Source organism: Ambystoma mexicanum, chromosome 5q, assembly GCF_040938575.1.
Source record: "Ambystoma mexicanum isolate Mex_15411 chromosome 5q, UKY_AmexF1_1, whole genome shotgun sequence".
NCBI lineage: Eukaryota > Metazoa > Chordata > Amphibia > Caudata > Ambystomatidae > Ambystoma > Ambystoma mexicanum.
In genome coordinates, this window is record NC_090933.1 from 529033769 (window position 1) to 529051383 (window position 17615).

Consider the following 17615-nt stretch of genomic DNA (forward strand, 5'->3'; position numbering starts at 1 on the left):
CCTGCTCCGATGAAAACGAAATAAAAGAGCAAAGGCTGCGCACTTTGAACCAATTATTCGAAGCATCGTATTGAAATGAAATAAAAGGTTAACAGCCCTGGGTGGCATCAAAGTGGAATTTCCTGAATATGTCACCAATGCCATGCAATGCGCCTGTTGCACAGTATCACGCCTGTTGCCGGCCCTCGCGCGGATGACTCTTTGGGATAGCAGAAAGTGGACGGAAGACTTTTAGGATGATAGTAAAAAAAACAGAAGCGAGCACATGACTTTATTTGCGACGATTGGCGAGTTTTGAATAAAATAGTGAAAATGAAGAAAAAGCGTCTTGCTGGAGAATGCGGGCATCGATCCCGCTACCTCTCGCATGCTAAGCGAGCGCTCTACCATCTGAGCTAATTCCCCTCCTCCTCGAAGGCTCTCGATACACTGCTTCAGAGCTGAAGCACAGTCTCCGGCTCACACTTGCTTGGCTGTCCAGGGACCTGTAGTGCATAAAGCCCTTTCTCTTCATCTGCCGCAGAGGAATTCACAATCTCACCCCTTTGCCCAAAACAAAATACCTTCAGTGGAGCTACAAGTAAAGCTGCAGATGGCCATCCATTGCAACGAGGATTGGCCAACCAGGTATTAATAGCAGAGTGACTCCACTGCCACGCCCTTTCACGCTGGACCTGCGCTTGTGATCAAGAGGCTGCACGCCAGTCCCATAGACCCGAGAGCCCAATTGAAAAGGTGCTTGCTTCTCACTTTATTTCTCTCGCTATTTCTTGCTGTTTTAGGCCGCTGACACGCCGCCTGCAGCCAAAGGACCAGCGCTGGAGTGCCCTTTGTCATTTTTACCAGCTGGCCATATTTTACAATCGAGCGTCAGAATACCAAACAGGTAAGAGTTAGGTCTGGGAATTGAGTCCACTTTCCATCGTGTGTCCCATAAAGCGGAAGTGTCCAGCCGAGTGCAAGCAGGTGCCTTTTGCCCGCGTGTGCTGGGACACTGCAGCTTTGGACGTGAGCCAACTTGCCCTTTTCAGTGGGCCAGTACCCGTGACTCCAGTGAGAGAAGAGGAAAAGAAAGAACTTTCCCTTTCTCTGTCGAGTTGCCCCAGTGGCCTAATGGATAAGGCACTGGCCTCCTAAGGCAGGGATTGTGGGTTCGAGTCCCATCTGGGGTGGTTCGTGGCATTTTGTTCACACTTCTGCCAAAGCATGCAAAAGGTTTTTGCGGTAGTAGGGGGTGGGCGCAGGCTAGTACTTTGCTGGGCGCTGTGAAGTCCAGAACGTGCTCTGCTGGTAGCAGACTTTAAATGCGGGAGACTGCAGAGTGTAGCAACCCCTCATGTCAGCGAAGAGACACAGATGAGTGGTAAGAAAGACAGGGAAAATATGCTTTCTGGAATCAGAGCTCCTGCAGACAGGGCTCACTCTTCTGCCAGCTCCGACCTGCTCCGATGAAAACGAAATAAAAGAGCAAAGGCTGCGCACTTTGAACCAATTATTCGAAGCATCGTATTGAAATTAAATAAAAGGTTAACAGCCCTGGGTGGCATCAAAGTGGAATTTCCTGAATATGTCACCAATGCCATGCAATGCGCCTGTTGCACAGTATCACGCCTGTTGCCGGCCCTCGCGCGGATGACTCTTTGGGATAGCAGAAAGTGGACGGAAGACTTTTAGGATGATAGTAAAAAAAACAGAAGCGAGCACATGACTTTATTTGCGACGATTGGCGAGTTTTGAATAAAATAGTGAAAATGAAGTAAAAGCGTCTTGCTGGAGAATGCGGGCATCGATCCCGCTACCTCTCGCATGCTAAGCGAGCGCTCTACCATCTGAGCTAATTCCCCTCCTCCTCGAAGGCTCTCGATACACTGCTTCAGAGCTGAAGCACAGTCTCCGGCTCACACTTGCTTGGCTGTCCAGGGACCTGTAGTGCATAAAGCCCTTTCTCTTCATCTGCCGCAGAGGAAATCACAATCTCACCCCTTTGCCCAAAACAAAATACCTTCAGTGGAGCTACAAGTAAAGCTGCAGATGGCCATCCATTGCAACGAGGATTGGCCAACCAGGTATTAATAGCAGAGTGACTCCACTGCCACGCCCTTTCACGCTGGACCTGCGCTTGTGATCAAGAGGCTGCACGCCAGTCCCATAGACCCGAGAGCCCAATTGAAAAGGTGCTTGCTTCTCACTTTATTTCTCTCGCTATTTCTTGCTGTTTTAGGCCGCTGACACGCCGCCTGCAGCCAAAGGACCAGCGCTGGAGTGCCCTTTGTCATTTTTACCAGCTGGCCATATTTTACAATCGAGCGTCAGAATACCAAACAGGTAAGAGTTAGGTCTGGGAATTGAGTCCACTTTCCATCGTGTGTCCCATAAAGCGGAAGTGTCCAGCCGAGTGCAAGCAGGTGCCTTTTGCCCGCGTGTGCTGGGACACTGCAGCTTTGGACGTGAGCCAACTTGCCCTTTTCAGTGGGCCAGTACCCGTGACTCCAGTGAGAGAAGAGGAAAAGAAAGAACTTTCCCCTTCTCTGTCGAGTGGCCCCAGTGGCCTAATGGATAAGGCACTGGCCTCCTAAGCCAGGGATTGTGGGTTCGAGTCCCATCTGGGGTGGTTCGTGGCATTTTGTTCACACTTCTGCCAAAGCATGCAAAAGGTTTTTGCGGTAGTAGGGGGTGGGCGCAGGCTAGTACTTTGCTGGGCGCTGTGAAGTCCAGAACGTGCTCTGCTGGTAGCAGACTTTAAATGCCGGGAGACTGCAGAGTGTAGCAACCCCTCATGTCAGCGAAGAGACACAGATGAGTGGTAAGAAAGACAGGGAAAATATGCTTTCTGGAATCAGAGCTCCTGCAGACAGGGCTCACTCTTCTGCCAGCTCCGACCTGCTCCGATGAAAACGAAATAAAAGAGCAAAGGCTGCGCACTTTGAACCAATTATTCGAAGCATCGTATTGAAATGAAATAAAAGGTTAACAGCCCTGGGTGGCATCAAAGTGGAATTTCCTGAATATGTCACCAATGCCATGCAATGCGCCTGTTGCACAGTATCACGCCTGTTGCCGGCCCTCGCGCGGATGACTCTTTGGGATAGCAGAAAGTGGACGGAAGACTTTTAGGATGATAGTAAAAAAAACAGAAGCGAGCACATGACTTTATTTGCGACGATTGGCGAGTTTTGAATAAAATAGTGAAAATGAAGTAAAAGCGTCTTGCTGGAGAATGCGGGCATCGATCCCGCTACCTCTCGCATGCTAAGCGAGCGCTCTACCATCTGAGCTAATTCCCCTCCTCCTCGAAGGCTCTCGATACACTGCTTCAGAGCTGAAGCACAGTCTCCGGCTCACACTTGCTTGGCTGTCCAGGGACCTGTAGTGCATAAAGCCCTTTCTCTTCATCTGCCGCAGAGGAAATCACAATCTCACCCCTTTGCCCAAAACAAAATACCTTCAGTGGAGCTACAAGTAAAGCTGCAGATGGCCATCCATTGCAACGAGGATTGGCCAACCAGGTATTAATAGCAGAGTGACTCCACTGCCACGCCCTTTCACGCTGGACCTGCGCTTGTGATCAAGAGGCTGCACGCCAGTCCCATAGACCCGAGAGCCCAATTGAAAAGGTGCTTGCTTCTCACTTTATTTCTCTCGCTATTTCTTGCTGTTTTAGGCCGCTGACACGCCGCCTGCAGCCAAAGGACCAGCGCTGGAGTGCCCTTTGTCATTTTTACCAGCTGGCCATATTTTACAATCGAGCGTCAGAATACCAAACAGGTAAGAGTTAGGTCTGGGAATTGAGTCCACTTTCCATCGTGTGTCCCATAAAGCGGAAGTGTCCAGCCGAGTGCAAGCAGGTGCCTTTTGCCCGCGTGTGCTGGGACACTGCAGCTTTGGACGTGAGCCAACTTGCCCTTTTCAGTGGGCCAGTACCCGTGACTCCAGTGAGAGAAGAGGAAAAGAAAGAACTTTCCCCTTCTCTGTCGAGTGGCCCCAGTGGCCTAATGGATAAGGCACTGGCCTCCTAAGCCAGGGATTGTGGGTTCGAGTCCCATCTGGGGTGGTTCGTGGCATTTTGTTCACACTTCTGCCAAAGCATGCAAAAGGTTTTTGCGGTAGTAGGGGGTGGGCGCAGGCTAGTACTTTGCTGGGCGCTGTGAAGTCCAGAACGTGCTCTGCTGGTAGCAGACTTTAAATGCCGGGAGACTGCAGAGTGTAGCAACGCCTCATGTCAGCGAAGAGACACAGATGAGTGGTAAGAAAGACAGGGAAAATATGCTTTCTGGAATCAGAGCTCCTGCAGACAGGGCTCACTCTTCTGCCAGCTCCGACCTGCTCCGATGAAAACGAAATAAAAGAGCAAAGGCTGCGCACTTTGAACCAATTATTTGAAGCATCGTATTGAAATGAAATAAAAGGTTAACAGCCCTGGGTGGCATCAAAGTGGAATTTCCTGAATATGTCACCAATGCCATGCAATGCGCCTGTTGCACAGTATCACGCCTGTTGCCGGCCCTCGCGCGGATGACTCTTTGGGATAGCAGAAAGTGGACGGAAGACTTTTAGGATGATAGTAAAAAAAACAGAAGCGAGCACATGACTTTATTTGCGACGATTGGCGAGTTTTGAATAAAATAGTGAAAATGAAGAAAAAGCGTCTTGCTGGAGAATGCGGGCATCGATCCCGCTACCTCACGCATGCTAAGCGAGCGCTCTACCATCTGAGCTAACTCCCCTCCTCCTCGAAGGCTCTCGATACACTGCTTCAGAGCTGAAGCACAGTCTCCGGCTCACACTTGCTTGGCTGTCCAGGGACCTGTAGTGCATAAAGCCCTTTCTCTTCATCTGCCGCAGAGGAAATCACAATCTCACCCCTTTGCCCAAAACAAAATACCTTCAGTGGAGCTACAAGTAAAGCTGCAGATGGCCATCCATTGCAACGAGGATTGGCCAACCAGGTATTAATAGCAGAGTGACTCCACTGCCACGCCCTTTCACGCTGGACCTGCGCTTGTGATCAAGAGGCTGCACGCCAGTCCCATAGACCCGAGAGCCCAATTGAAAAGGTGCTTATTTCTCTCTTTATTTCTCTCGCTATTTCTTGCTGTTTTAGGCCGCTGACACGCCGCCTGCAGCCAAAGGACCAGCGCTGGAGTGCCCTTTGTCATTTTTACCAGCTGGCCATATTTTACAATCGAGCGTCAGAATACCAAACAGGTAAGAGTTAGGTCTGGGAATTGAGTCCACTTTCCATCGTGTGTCCCATAAAGCGGAAGTGTCCAGCCGAGTGCAAGCAGGTGCCTTTTGCCCGCGTGTGCTGGGACACTGCAGCTTTGGACGTGAGCCAACTTGCCCTTTTCAGTGGGCCAGTACCCGTGACTCCAGTGAGAGAAGAGGAAAAGAAAGAACTTTCCCCTTCTCTGTCGAGTGGCCCCAGTGGCCTAATGGATAAGGCACTGGCCTCCTAAGCCAGGGATTGTGGGTTCGAGTCCCATCTGGGGTGGTTCGTGGCATTTTGTTCACACTTCTGCCAAAGCATGCAAAAGGTTTTTGCGGTAGTAGGGGGTGGGCGCAGGCTAGTACTTTGCTGGGCGCTGTGAAGTCCAGAACGTGCTCTGCTGGTAGCAGACTTTAAATGCCGGGAGACTGCAGAGTGTAGCAACGCCTCATGTCAGCGAAGAGACACAGATGAGTGGTAAGAAAGACAGGGAAAATATGCTTTCTGGAATCAGAGCTCCTGCAGACAGGGCTCACTCTTCTGCCAGCTCCGACCTGCTCCGATGAAAACGAAATAAAAGAGCAAAGGCTGCGCACTTTGAACCAATTATTCGAAGCATCGTATTGAAATGAAATAAAAGGTTAACAGCCCTGGGTGGCATCAAAGTGGAATTTCCTGAATATGTCACCAATGCCATGCAATGCGCCTGTTGCACAGTATCACGCCTGTTGCCGGCCCTCGCGCGGATGACTCTTTGGGATAGCAGAAAGTGGACGGAAGACTTTTAGGATGATAGTAAAAAAAACAGAAGCGAGCACATGACTTTATTTGCGACGATTGGCGAGTTTTGAATAAAATAGTGAAAATGAAGAAAAAGCGTCTTGCTGGAGAATGCGGGCATCGATCCCGCTACCTCTCGCATGCTAAGCGAGCGCTCTACCATCTGAGCTAATTCCCCTCCTCCTCGAAGGCTCTCGATACACTGCTTCAGAGCTGAAGCACAATCTCCGGCTCACACTTGCTTGGCTGTCCAGGGACCTGTAGTGCATAAAGCCCTTTCTCTTCATCTGCGGCAGAGGAAATCACAATCTCACCCCTTTGCCCAAAACAAAATACCTTCAGTGGAGCTACAAGTAAAGCTGCAGATGGCCATCCATTGCAACGAGGATTGGCCAACCAGGTATTAATAGCAGAGTGACTCCACTGCCACGCCCTTTCACGCTGGACCTGCGCTTGTGATCAAGAGGCTGCACGCCAGTCCCATAGACCCGAGAGCCCAATTGAAAAGGTGCTTGCTTCTCACTTTATTTCTCTCGCTATTTCTTGCTGTTTTAGGCCGCTGACACGCCGCCTGCAGCCAAAGGACCAGCGCTGGAGTGCCCTTTGTCATTTTTACCAGCTGGCCATATTTTACAATCGAGCGTCAGAATACCAAACAGGTAAGAGTTAGGTCTGGGAATTGAGTCCACTTTCCATCGTGTGTCCCATAAAGCGGAAGTGTCCAGCCGAGTGCAAGCAGGTGCCTTTTGCCCGCGTGTGCTGGGACACTGCAGCTTTGGACGTGAGCCAACTTGCCCTTTTCAGTGGGCCAGTACCCGTGACTCCAGTGAGAGAAGAGGAAAAGAAAGAACTTTCCCCTTCTCTGTCGAGTGGCCCCAGTGGCCTAATGGATAAGGCACTGGCCTCCTAAGCCAGGGATTGTGGGTTCGAGTCCCATCTGGGGTGGTTCGTGGCATTTTGTTCACACTTCTGCCAAAGCATGCAAAAGGTTTTTGCGGTAGTAGGGGGTGGGCGCAGGCTAGTACTTTGCTGGGCGCTGTGAAGTCCAGAACGTGCTCTGCTGGTAGCAGACTTTAAATGCCGGGAGACTGCAGAGTGTAGCAACGCCTCATGTCAGCGAAGAGACACAGATGAGTGGTAAGAAAGACAGGGAAAATATGCTTTCTGGAATCAGAGCTCCTGCAGACAGGGCTCACTCTTCTGCCAGCTCCGACCTGCTCCGATGAAAACGAAATAAAAGAGCAAAGGCTGCGCACTTTGAACCAATTATTCGAAGCATCGTATTGAAATGAAATAAAAGGTTAACAGCCCTGGGTGGCATCAAAGTGGAATTTCCTGAATATGTCACCAATGCCATGCAATGCGCCTGTTGCACAGTATCACGCCTGTTGCCGGCCCTCGCGCGGATGACTCTTTGGGATAGCAGAAAGTGGACGGAAGACTTTTAGGATGATAGTAAAAAAAACAGGATAAGGCACTGGCCTCCTAAGCCAGGGATTGTGGGTTCGAGTCCCATCTGGGGTGGTTCGTGGCATTTTGTTCACACTTCTGCCAAAGCATGCAAAAGGTTTTTGCGGTAGTAGGGGGTGGGCGCAGGCTAGTACTTTGCTGGGCGCTGTGAAGTCCAGAACGTGCTCTGCTGGTAGCAGACTTTAAATGCCGGGAGACTGCAGAGTGTAGCAACGCCTCATGTCAGCGAAGAGACACAGATGAGTGGTAAGAAAGACAGGGAAAATATGCTTTCTGGAATCAGAGCTCCTGCAGACAGGGCTCACTCTTCTGCCAGCTCCGACCTGCTCCGATGAAAACGAAATAAAAGAGCAAAGGCTGCGCACTTTGAACCAATTATTCGAAGCATCGTATTGAAATGAAATAAAAGGTTAACAGCCCTGGGTGGCATCAAAGTGGAATTTCCTGAATATGTCACCAATGCCATGCAATGCGCCTGTTGCACAGTATCACGCCTGTTGCCGGCCCTCGCGCGGGTGACTCTTTGGGATAGCAGAAAGTGGACGGAAGACTTTTAGGATGATAGTAAAAAAAACAGAAGCGAGCACATGACTTTATTTGCGACGATTGGCGAGTTTTGAATAAAATAGTGAAAATGAAGAAAAAGCGTCTTGCTGGAGAATGCGGGCATCGATCCCGCTACCTCTCGCATGCTAAGCGAGCGCTCTACCATCTGAGCTAATTCCCCTCCTCCTCGAAGGCTCTCGATACACTGCTTCAGAGCTGAAGCACAATCTCCGGCTCACACTTGCTTGGCTGTCCAGGGACCTGTAGTGCATAAAGCCCTTTCTCTTCATCTGCGGCAGAGGAAATCACAATCTCACCCCTTTGCCCAAAACAAAATACCTTCAGTGGAGCTACAAGTAAAGCTGCAGATGGCCATCCATTGCAACGAGGATTGGCCAACCAGGTATTAATAGCAGAGTGACTCCACTGCCACGCCCTTTCACGCTGGACCTGCGCTTGTGATCAAGAGGCTGCACGCCAGTCCCATAGACCCGAGAGCCCAATTGAAAAGGTGCTTGCTTCTCACTTTATTTCTCTCGCTATTTCTTGCTGTTTTAGGCCGCTGACACGCCGCCTGCAGCCAAAGGACCAGCGCTGGAGTGCCCTTTGTCATTTTTACCAGCTGGCCATATTTTACAATCGAGCGTCAGAATACCAAACAGGTAAGAGTTAGGTCTGGGAATTGAGTCCACTTTCCATCGTGTGTCCCATAAAGCGGAAGTGTCCAGCCGAGTGCAAGCAGGTGCCTTTTGCCCGCGTGTGCTGGGACACTGCAGCTTTGGACGTGAGCCAACTTGCCCTTTTCAGTGGGCCAGTACCCGTGACTCCAGTGAGAGAAGAGGAAAAGAAAGAACTTTCCCCTTCTCTGTCGAGTGGCCCCAGTGGCCTAATGGATAAGGCACTGGCCTCCTAAGCCAGGGATTGTGGGTTCGAGTCCCATCTGGGGTGGTTCGTGGCATTTTGTTCACACTTCTGCCAAAGCATGCAAAAGGTTTTTGCGGTAGTAGGGGGTGGGCGCAGGCTAGTACTTTGCTGGGCGCTGTGAAGTCCAGAACGTGCTCTGCTGGTAGCAGACTTTAAATGCCGGGAGACTGCAGAGTGTAGCAACGCCTCATGTCAGCGAAGAGACACAGATGAGTGGTAAGAAAGACAGGGAAAATATGCTTTCTGGAATCAGAGCTCCTGCAGACAGGGCTCACTCTTCTGCCAGCTCCGACCTGCTCCGATGAAAACGAAATAAAAGAGCAAAGGCTGCGCACTTTGAACCAATTATTCGAAGCATCGTATTGAAATGAAATAAAAGGTTAACAGCCCTGGGTGGCATCAAAGTGGAATTTCCTGAATATGTCACCAATGCCATGCAATGCGCCTGTTGCACAGTATCACGCCTGTTGCCGGCCCTCGCGCGGATGACTCTTTGGGATAGCAGAAAGTGGACGGAAGACTTTTAGGATGATAGTAAAAAAAACAGGATAAGGCACTGGCCTCCTAAGCCAGGGATTGTGGGTTCGAGTCCCATCTGGGGTGGTTCGTGGCATTTTGTTCACACTTCTGCCAAAGCATGCAAAAGGTTTTTGCGGTAGTAGGGGGTGGGCGCAGGCTAGTACTTTGCTGGGCGCTGTGAAGTCCAGAACGTGCTCTGCTGGTAGCAGACTTTAAATGCCGGGAGACTGCAGAGTGTAGCAACGCCTCATGTCAGCGAAGAGACACAGATGAGTGGTAAGAAAGACAGGGAAAATATGCTTTCTGGAATCAGAGCTCCTGCAGACAGGGCTCACTCTTCTGCCAGCTCCGACCTGCTCCGATGAAAACGAAATAAAAGAGCAAAGGCTGCGCACTTTGAACCAATTATTCGAAGCATCGTATTGAAATGAAATAAAAGGTTAACAGCCCTGGGTGGCATCAAAGTGGAATTTCCTGAATATGTCACCAATGCCATGCAATGCGCCTGTTGCACAGTATCACGCCTGTTGCCGGCCCTCGCGCGGATGACTCTTTGGGATAGCAGAAAGTGGACGGAAGACTTTTAGGATGATAGTAAAAAAAACAGAAGCGAGCACATGACTTTATTTGCGACGATTGGCGAGTTTTGAATAAAATAGTGAAAATGAAGAAAAAGCGTCTTGCTGGAGAATGCGGGCATCGATCCCGCTACCTCTCGCATGCTAAGCGAGCGCTCTACCATCTGAGCTAATTCCCCTCCTCCTCGAAGGCTCTCGATACACTGCTTCAGAGCTGAAGCACAGTCTCCGGCTCACACTTGCTTGGCTGTCCAGGGACCTGTAGTGCATAAAGCCCTTTCTCTTCATCTGCCGCAGAGGAAATCACAATCTCACCCCTTTGCCCAAAACAAAATACCTTCAGTGGAGCTACAAGTAAAGCTGCAGATGGCCATCCATTGCAACGAGGATTGGCCAACCAGGTATTAATAGCAGAGTGACTCCACTGCCACGCCCTTTCACGCTGGACCTGCGCTTGTGATCAAGAGGCTGCACGCCAGTCCCATAGACCCGAGAGCCCAATTGAAAAGGTGCTTGCTTCTCACTTTATTTCTCTCGCTATTTCTTGCTGTTTTAGGCCGCTGACACGCCGCCTGCAGCCAAAGGACCAGCGCTGGAGTGCCCTTTGTCATTTTTACCAGCTGGCCATATTTTACAATCGAGCGTCAGAATACCAAACAGGTAAGAGTTAGGTCTGGGAATTGAGTCCACTTTCCATCGTGTGTCCCATAAAGCGGAAGTGTCCAGCCGAGTGCAAGCAGGTGCCTTTTGCCCGCGTGTGCTGGGACACTGCAGCTTTGGACGTGAGCCAACTTGCCCTTTTCAGTGGGCCAGTACCCGTGACTCCAGTGAGAGAAGAGGAAAAGAAAGAACTTTCCCCTTCTCTGTCGAGTGGCCCCAGTGGCCTAATGGATAAGGCACTGGCCTCCTAAGCCAGGGATTGTGGGTTCGAGTCCCATCTGGGGTGGTTCGTGGCATTTTGTTCACACTTCTGCCAAAGCATGCAAAAGGTTTTTGCGGTAGTAGGGGGTGGGCGCAGGCTAGTACTTTGCTGGGCGCTGTGAAGTCCAGAACGTGCTCTGCTGGTAGCAGACTTTAAATGCCGGGAGACTGCAGAGTGTAGCAACGCCTCATGTCAGCGAAGAGACACAGATGAGTGGTAAGAAAGACAGGGAAAATATGCTTTCTGGAATCAGAGCTCCTGCAGACAGGGCTCACTCTTCTGCCAGCTCCGACCTGCTCCGATGAAAACGAAATAAAAGAGCAAAGGCTGCGCACTTTGAACCAATTATTCGAAGCATCGTATTGAAATGAAATAAAAGGTTAACAGCCCTGGGTGGCATCAAAGTGGAATTTCCTGAATATGTCACCAATGCCATGCAATGCGCCTGTTGCACAGTATCACGCCTGTTGCCGGCCCTCGCGCGGATGACTCTTTGGGATAGCAGAAAGTGGACGGAAGACTTTTAGGATGATAGTAAAAAAAACAGAAGCGAGCACATGACTTTATTTGCGACGATTGGCGAGTTTTGAATAAAATAGTGAAAATGAAGTAAAAGCGTCTTGCTGGAGAATGCGGGCATCGATCCCGCTACCTCTCGCATGCTAAGCGAGCGCTCTACCATCTGAGCTAATTCCCCTCCTCCTCGAAGGCTCTCGATACACTGCTTCAGAGCTGAAGCACAGTCTCCGGCTCACACTTGCTTGGCTGTCCAGGGACCTGTAGTGCATAAAGCCCTTTCTCTTCATCTGCCGCAGGGGAAATCACAATCTCACCCCTTTGCCCAAAACAAAATACCTTCAGTGGAGCTACAAGTAAAGCTGCAGATGGCCATCCATTGCAACGAGGATTGGCCAACCAGGTATTAATAGCAGAGTGACTCCACTGCCACGCCCTTTCACGCTGGACCTGCGCTTGTGATCAAGAGGCTGCACGCCAGTCCCATAGACCCGAGAGCCCAATTGAAAAGGTGCTTGCTTCTCACTTTATTTCTCTCGCTATTTCTTGCTGTTTTAGGCCGCTGACACGCCGCCTGCAGCCAAAGGACCAGCGCTGGAGTGCCCTTTGTCATTTTTACCAGCTGGCCATATTTTACAATCGAGCGTCAGAATACCAAACAGGTAAGAGTTAGGTCTGGGAATTGAGTCCACTTTCCATCGTGTGTCCCATAAAGCGGAAGTGTCCAGCCGAGTGCAAGCAGGTGCCTTTTGCCCGCGTGTGCTGGGACACTGCAGCTTTGGACGTGAGCCAACTTGCCCTTTTCAGTGGGCCAGTACCCGTGACTCCAGTGAGAGAAGAGGAAAAGAAAGAACTTTCCCCTTCTCTGTCGAGTGGCCCCAGTGGCCTAATGGATAAGGCACTGGCCTCCTAAGCCAGGGATTGTGGGTTCGAGTCCCATCTGGGGTGGTTCGTGGCATTTTGTTCACACTTCTGCCAAAGCATGCAAAAGGTTTTTGCGGTAGTAGGGGGTGGGCGCAGGCTAGTACTTTGCTGGGCGCTGTGAAGTCCAGAACGTGCTCTGCTGGTAGCAGACTTTAAATGCCGGGAGACTGCAGAGTGTAGCAACGCCTCATGTCAGCGAAGAGACACAGATGAGTGGTAAGAAAGACAGGGAAAATATGCTTTCTGGAATCAGAGCTCCTGCAGACAGGGCTCACTCTTCTGCCAGCTCCGACCTGCTCCGATGAAAACGAAATAAAAGAGCAAAGGCTGCGCACTTTGAACCAATTATTCGAAGCATCGTATTGAAATGAAATAAAAGGTTAACAGCCCTGGGTGGCATCAAAGTGGAATTTCCTGAATATGTCACCAATGCCATGCAATGCGCCTGTTGCACAGTATCACGCCTGTTGCCGGCCCTCGCGCGGATGACTCTTTGGGATAGCAGAAAGTGGACGGAAGACTTTTAGGATGATAGTAAAAAAAACAGAAGCGAGCACATGACTTTATTTGCGACGATTGGCGAGTTTTGAATAAAATAGTGAAAATGAAGAAAAAGCGTCTTGCTGGAGAATGCGGGCATCGATCCCGCTACCTCTCGCATGCTAAGCGAGCGCTCTACCATCTGAGCTAACTCCCCTCCTCCTCGAAGGCTCTCGATACACTGCTTCAGAGCTGAAGCACAGTCTCCGGCTCACACTTGCTTGGCTGTCCAGGGACCTGTAGTGCATAAAGCCCTTTCTCTTCATCTGCCGCAGAGGAAATCACAATCTCACCCCTTTGCCCAAAACAAAATACCTTCAGTGGAGCTACAAGTAAAGCTGCAGATGGCCATCCATTGCAACGAGGATTGGCCAACCAGGTATTAATAGCAGAGTGACTCCACTGCCACGCCCTTTCACGCTGGACCTGCGCTTGTGATCAAGAGGCTGCACGCCAGTCCCATAGACCCGAGAGCCCAATTGAAAAGGTGCTTATTTCTCTCTTTATTTCTCTCGCTATTTCTTGCTGTTTTAGGCCGCTGACACGCCGCCTGCAGCCAAAGGACCAGCGCTGGAGTGCCCTTTGTCATTTTTACCAGCTGGCCATATTTTACAATCGAGCGTCAGAATACCAAACAGGTAAGAGTTAGGTCTGGGAATTGAGTCCACTTTCCATCGTGTGTCCCATAAAGCGGAAGTGTCCAGCCGAGTGCAAGCAGGTGCCTTTTGCCCGCGTGTGCTGGGACACTGCAGCTTTGGACGTGAGCCAACTTGCCCTTTTCAGTGGGCCAGTACCCGTGACTCCAGTGAGAGAAGAGGAAAAGAAAGAACTTTCCCCTTCTCTGTCGAGTGGCCCCAGTGGCCTAATGGATAAGGCACTGGCCTCCTAAGCCAGGGATTGTGGGTTCGAGTCCCATCTGGGGTGGTTCGTGGCATTTTGTTCACACTTCTGCCAAAGCATGCAAAAGGTTTTTGCGGTAGTAGGGGGTGGGCGCAGGCTAGTACTTTGCTGGGCGCTGTGAAGTCCAGAACGTGCTCTGCTGGTAGCAGACTTTAAATGCCGGGAGACTGCAGAGTGTAGCAACGCCTCATGTCAGCGAAGAGACACAGATGAGTGGTAAGAAAGACAGGGAAAATATGCTTTCTGGAATCAGAGCTCCTGCAGACAGGGCTCACTCTTCTGCCAGCTCCGACCTGCTCCGATGAAAACGAAATAAAAGAGCAAAGGCTGCGCACTTTGAACCAATTATTCGAAGCATCGTATTGAAATGAAATAAAAGGTTAACAGCCCTGGGTGGCATCAAAGTGGAATTTCCTGAATATGTCACCAATGCCATGCAATGCGCCTGTTGCACAGTATCACGCCTGTTGCCGGCCCTCGCGCGGGTGACTCTTTGGGATAGCAGAAAGTGGACGGAAGACTTTTAGGATGATAGTAAAAAAAACAGAAGCGAGCACATGACTTTATTTGCGACGATTGGCGAGTTTTGAATAAAATAGTGAAAATGAAGAAAAAGCGTCTTGCTGGAGAATGCGGGCATCGATCCCGCTACCTCTCGCATGCTAAGCGAGCGCTCTACCATCTGAGCTAATTCCCCTCCTCCTCGAAGGCTCTCGATACACTGCTTCAGAGCTGAAGCACAATCTCCGGCTCACACTTGCTTGGCTGTCCAGGGACCTGTAGTGCATAAAGCCCTTTCTCTTCATCTGCGGCAGAGGAAATCACAATCTCACCCCTTTGCCCAAAACAAAATACCTTCAGTGGAGCTACAAGTAAAGCTGCAGATGGCCATCCATTGCAACGAGGATTGGCCAACCAGGTATTAATAGCAGAGTGACTCCACTGCCACGCCCTTTCACGCTGGACCTGCGCTTGTGATCAAGAGGCTGCACGCCAGTCCCATAGACCCGAGAGCCCAATTGAAAAGGTGCTTGCTTCTCACTTTATTTCTCTCGCTATTTCTTGCTGTTTTAGGCCGCTGACACGCCGCCTGCAGCCAAAGGACCAGCGCTGGAGTGCCCTTTGTCATTTTTACCAGCTGGCCATATTTTACAATCGAGCGTCAGAATACCAAACAGGTAAGAGTTAGGTCTGGGAATTGAGTCCACTTTCCATCGTGTGTCCCATAAAGCGGAAGTGTCCAGCCGAGTGCAAGCAGGTGCCTTTTGCCCGCGTGTGCTGGGACACTGCAGCTTTGGACGTGAGCCAACTTGCCCTTTTCAGTGGGCCAGTACCCGTGACTCCAGTGAGAGAAGAGGAAAAGAAAGAACTTTCCCCTTCTCTGTCGAGTGGCCCCAGTGGCCTAATGGATAAGGCACTGGCCTCCTAAGCCAGGGATTGTGGGTTCGAGTCCCATCTGGGGTGGTTCGTGGCATTTTGTTCACACTTCTGCCAAAGCATGCAAAAGGTTTTTGCGGTAGTAGGGGGTGGGCGCAGGCTAGTACTTTGCTGGGCGCTGTGAAGTCCAGAACGTGCTCTGCTGGTAGCAGACTTTAAATGCCGGGAGACTGCAGAGTGTAGCAACGCCTCATGTCAGCGAAGAGACACAGATGAGTGGTAAGAAAGACAGGGAAAATATGCTTTCTGGAATCAGAGCTCCTGCAGACAGGGCTCACTCTTCTGCCAGCTCCGACCTGCTCCGATGAAAACGAAATAAAAGAGCAAAGGCTGCGCACTTTGAACCAATTATTCGAAGCATCGTATTGAAATGAAATAAAAGGTTAACAGCCCTGGGTGGCATCAAAGTGGAATTTCCTGAATATGTCACCAATGCCATGCAATGCGCCTGTTGCACAGTATCACGCCTGTTGCCGGCCCTCGCGCGGATGACTCTTTGGGATAGCAGAAAGTGGACGGAAGACTTTTAGGATGATAGTAAAAAAAACAGAAGCGAGCACATGACTTTATTTGCGACGATTGGCGAGTTTTGAATAAAATAGTGAAAATGAAGAAAAAGCGTCTTGCTGGAGAATGCGGGCATCGATCCCGCTACCTCTCGCATGCTAAGCGAGCGCTCTACCATCTGAGCTAATTCCCCTCCTCCTCGAAGGCTCTCGATACACTGCTTCAGAGCTGAAGCACAGTCTCCGGCTCACACTTGCTTGGCTGTCCAGGGACCTGTAGTGCATAAAGCCCTTTCTCTTCATCTGCCGCAGAGGAAATCACAATCTCACCCCTTTGCCCAAAACAAAATACCTTCAGTGGAGCTACAAGTAAAGCTGCAGATGGCCATCCATTGCAACGAGGATTGGCCAACCAGGTATTAATAGCAGAGTGACTCCACTCCCACGCCCTTTCACGCTGGACCTGCGCTTGTGATCAAGAGGCTGCACGCCAGTCCCATAGACCCGAGAGCCCAATTGAAAAGGTGCTTGCTTCTCACTTTATTTCTCTCGCTATTTCTTGCTGTTTTAGGCCGCTGACACGCCGCCTGCAGCCAAAGGACCAGCGCTGGAGTGCCCTTTGTCATTTTTACCAGCTGGCCATATTTTACAATCGAGCGTCAGAATACCAAACAGGTAAGAGTTAGGTCTGGGAATTGAGTCCACTTTCCATCGTGTGTCCCATAAAGCGGAAGTGTCCAGCCGAGTGCAAGCAGGTGCCTCTTGCCCGCGTGTGCTGGGACACTGCAGCTTTGGACGTGAGCCAACTTGCCCTTTTCAGTGGGCCAGTACCCGTGACTCCAGTGAGAGAAGAGGAAAAGAAAGAACTTTCCCCTTCTCTGTCGAGTTGCCCCAGTGGCCTAATGGATAAGGCACTGGCCTCCTAAGCCAGGGATTGTGGGTTCGAGTCCCATCTGGGGTGGTTCGTGGCATTTTGTTCACACTTCTGCCAAAGCATGCAAAAGGTTTTTGCGGTAGTAGGGGGTGGGCGCAGGCTAGTACTTTGCTGGGCGCTGTGAAGTCCAGAACGTGCTCTGCTGGTAGCAGACTTTAAATGCCGGGAGACTGCAGAGTGTAGCAACGCCTCATGTCAGCGAAGAGACACAGATGAGTGGTAAGAAAGACAGGGAAAATATGCTTTCTGGAATCAGAGCTCCTGCAGACAGGGCTCACTCTTCTGCCAGCTCCGACCTGCTCCGATGAAAACGAAATAAAAGAGCAAAGGCTGCGCACTTTGAACCAATTATTCGAAGCATCGTATTGAAATGAAATAAAAGGTTAACAGCCCTGGGTGGCATCAAAGTGGAATTTCCTGAATATGTCACCAATGCCATGCAATGCGCCTGTTGCACAGTATCACGCCTGTTGCCGGCCCTCGCGCGGATGACTCTTTGGGATAGCAGAAAGTGGACGGAAGACTTTTAGGATGATAGTAAAAAAAACAGAAGCGAGCACATGACTTTATTTGCGACGATTGGCGAGTTTTGAATAAAATAGTGAAAATGAAGAAAAAGCGTCTTGCTGGAGAATGCGGGCATCGATCCCGCTACCTCTCGCATGCTAAGCGAGCGCTCTACCATCTGAGCTAACTCCCCTCCTCCTCGAAGGCTCTCGATACACTGCTTCAGAGCTGAAGCACAGTCTCCGGCTCACACTTGCTTGGCTGTCCAGGGACCTGTAGTGCATAAAGCCCTTTCTCTTCATCTGCCGCAGAGGAAATCACAATCTCACCCCTTTGCCCAAAACAAAATACCTTCAGTGGAGCTACAAGTAAAGCTGCAGATGGCCATCCATTGCAACGAGGATTG

At 50.5% G+C, this 17615-nt stretch overlaps 22 non-coding genes across 22 annotated transcripts; 11 read left to right on the forward strand and 11 right to left on the reverse strand.

The window, feature by feature from the left end:
• Positions 1-332: 332 nt before the first annotated feature.
• On the reverse strand, positions 333-405 carry TRNAA-AGC (transfer RNA alanine (anticodon AGC)). Its single transcript has one exon. It is a non-coding gene; the product is annotated as a tRNA-Ala (tRNA).
• Positions 406-1099: 694 nt separating this feature from the next.
• Positions 1100-1172, forward strand: TRNAR-CCU (transfer RNA arginine (anticodon CCU)). Its single transcript has one exon. It is a non-coding gene; the product is annotated as a tRNA-Arg (tRNA).
• Positions 1173-1771: 599 nt separating this feature from the next.
• TRNAA-AGC (transfer RNA alanine (anticodon AGC)) lies at positions 1772-1844 on the reverse strand. The gene has a single exon. It is a non-coding gene; the product is annotated as a tRNA-Ala (tRNA).
• A 694-nt stretch (positions 1845-2538) lies between these two features.
• On the forward strand, positions 2539-2611 carry TRNAR-CCU (transfer RNA arginine (anticodon CCU)). Its single transcript has one exon. It is a non-coding gene; the product is annotated as a tRNA-Arg (tRNA).
• A 600-nt stretch (positions 2612-3211) lies between these two features.
• Positions 3212-3284, reverse strand: TRNAA-AGC (transfer RNA alanine (anticodon AGC)). Its single transcript has one exon. It is a non-coding gene; the product is annotated as a tRNA-Ala (tRNA).
• Positions 3285-3978: 694 nt separating this feature from the next.
• Positions 3979-4051, forward strand: TRNAR-CCU (transfer RNA arginine (anticodon CCU)). The gene has a single exon. It is a non-coding gene; the product is annotated as a tRNA-Arg (tRNA).
• A 1367-nt stretch (positions 4052-5418) lies between these two features.
• On the forward strand, positions 5419-5491 carry TRNAR-CCU (transfer RNA arginine (anticodon CCU)). The gene has a single exon. It is a non-coding gene; the product is annotated as a tRNA-Arg (tRNA).
• A 600-nt stretch (positions 5492-6091) lies between these two features.
• On the reverse strand, positions 6092-6164 carry TRNAA-AGC (transfer RNA alanine (anticodon AGC)). Its single transcript has one exon. It is a non-coding gene; the product is annotated as a tRNA-Ala (tRNA).
• Positions 6165-6858: 694 nt separating this feature from the next.
• On the forward strand, positions 6859-6931 carry TRNAR-CCU (transfer RNA arginine (anticodon CCU)). The gene has a single exon. It is a non-coding gene; the product is annotated as a tRNA-Arg (tRNA).
• A 1179-nt stretch (positions 6932-8110) lies between these two features.
• Positions 8111-8183, reverse strand: TRNAA-AGC (transfer RNA alanine (anticodon AGC)). Its single transcript has one exon. It is a non-coding gene; the product is annotated as a tRNA-Ala (tRNA).
• A 694-nt stretch (positions 8184-8877) lies between these two features.
• TRNAR-CCU (transfer RNA arginine (anticodon CCU)) lies at positions 8878-8950 on the forward strand. The gene has a single exon. It is a non-coding gene; the product is annotated as a tRNA-Arg (tRNA).
• A 1179-nt stretch (positions 8951-10129) lies between these two features.
• Positions 10130-10202, reverse strand: TRNAA-AGC (transfer RNA alanine (anticodon AGC)). Its single transcript has one exon. It is a non-coding gene; the product is annotated as a tRNA-Ala (tRNA).
• A 694-nt stretch (positions 10203-10896) lies between these two features.
• On the forward strand, positions 10897-10969 carry TRNAR-CCU (transfer RNA arginine (anticodon CCU)). The gene has a single exon. It is a non-coding gene; the product is annotated as a tRNA-Arg (tRNA).
• A 600-nt stretch (positions 10970-11569) lies between these two features.
• Positions 11570-11642, reverse strand: TRNAA-AGC (transfer RNA alanine (anticodon AGC)). The gene has a single exon. It is a non-coding gene; the product is annotated as a tRNA-Ala (tRNA).
• Positions 11643-12336: 694 nt separating this feature from the next.
• On the forward strand, positions 12337-12409 carry TRNAR-CCU (transfer RNA arginine (anticodon CCU)). Its single transcript has one exon. It is a non-coding gene; the product is annotated as a tRNA-Arg (tRNA).
• A 600-nt stretch (positions 12410-13009) lies between these two features.
• Positions 13010-13082, reverse strand: TRNAA-AGC (transfer RNA alanine (anticodon AGC)). The gene has a single exon. It is a non-coding gene; the product is annotated as a tRNA-Ala (tRNA).
• Positions 13083-13776: 694 nt separating this feature from the next.
• TRNAR-CCU (transfer RNA arginine (anticodon CCU)) lies at positions 13777-13849 on the forward strand. The gene has a single exon. It is a non-coding gene; the product is annotated as a tRNA-Arg (tRNA).
• A 600-nt stretch (positions 13850-14449) lies between these two features.
• TRNAA-AGC (transfer RNA alanine (anticodon AGC)) lies at positions 14450-14522 on the reverse strand. Its single transcript has one exon. It is a non-coding gene; the product is annotated as a tRNA-Ala (tRNA).
• A 694-nt stretch (positions 14523-15216) lies between these two features.
• On the forward strand, positions 15217-15289 carry TRNAR-CCU (transfer RNA arginine (anticodon CCU)). Its single transcript has one exon. It is a non-coding gene; the product is annotated as a tRNA-Arg (tRNA).
• A 600-nt stretch (positions 15290-15889) lies between these two features.
• TRNAA-AGC (transfer RNA alanine (anticodon AGC)) lies at positions 15890-15962 on the reverse strand. The gene has a single exon. It is a non-coding gene; the product is annotated as a tRNA-Ala (tRNA).
• A 694-nt stretch (positions 15963-16656) lies between these two features.
• Positions 16657-16729, forward strand: TRNAR-CCU (transfer RNA arginine (anticodon CCU)). Its single transcript has one exon. It is a non-coding gene; the product is annotated as a tRNA-Arg (tRNA).
• Positions 16730-17329: 600 nt separating this feature from the next.
• On the reverse strand, positions 17330-17402 carry TRNAA-AGC (transfer RNA alanine (anticodon AGC)). Its single transcript has one exon. It is a non-coding gene; the product is annotated as a tRNA-Ala (tRNA).
• Positions 17403-17615: the final 213 nt, after the last annotated feature.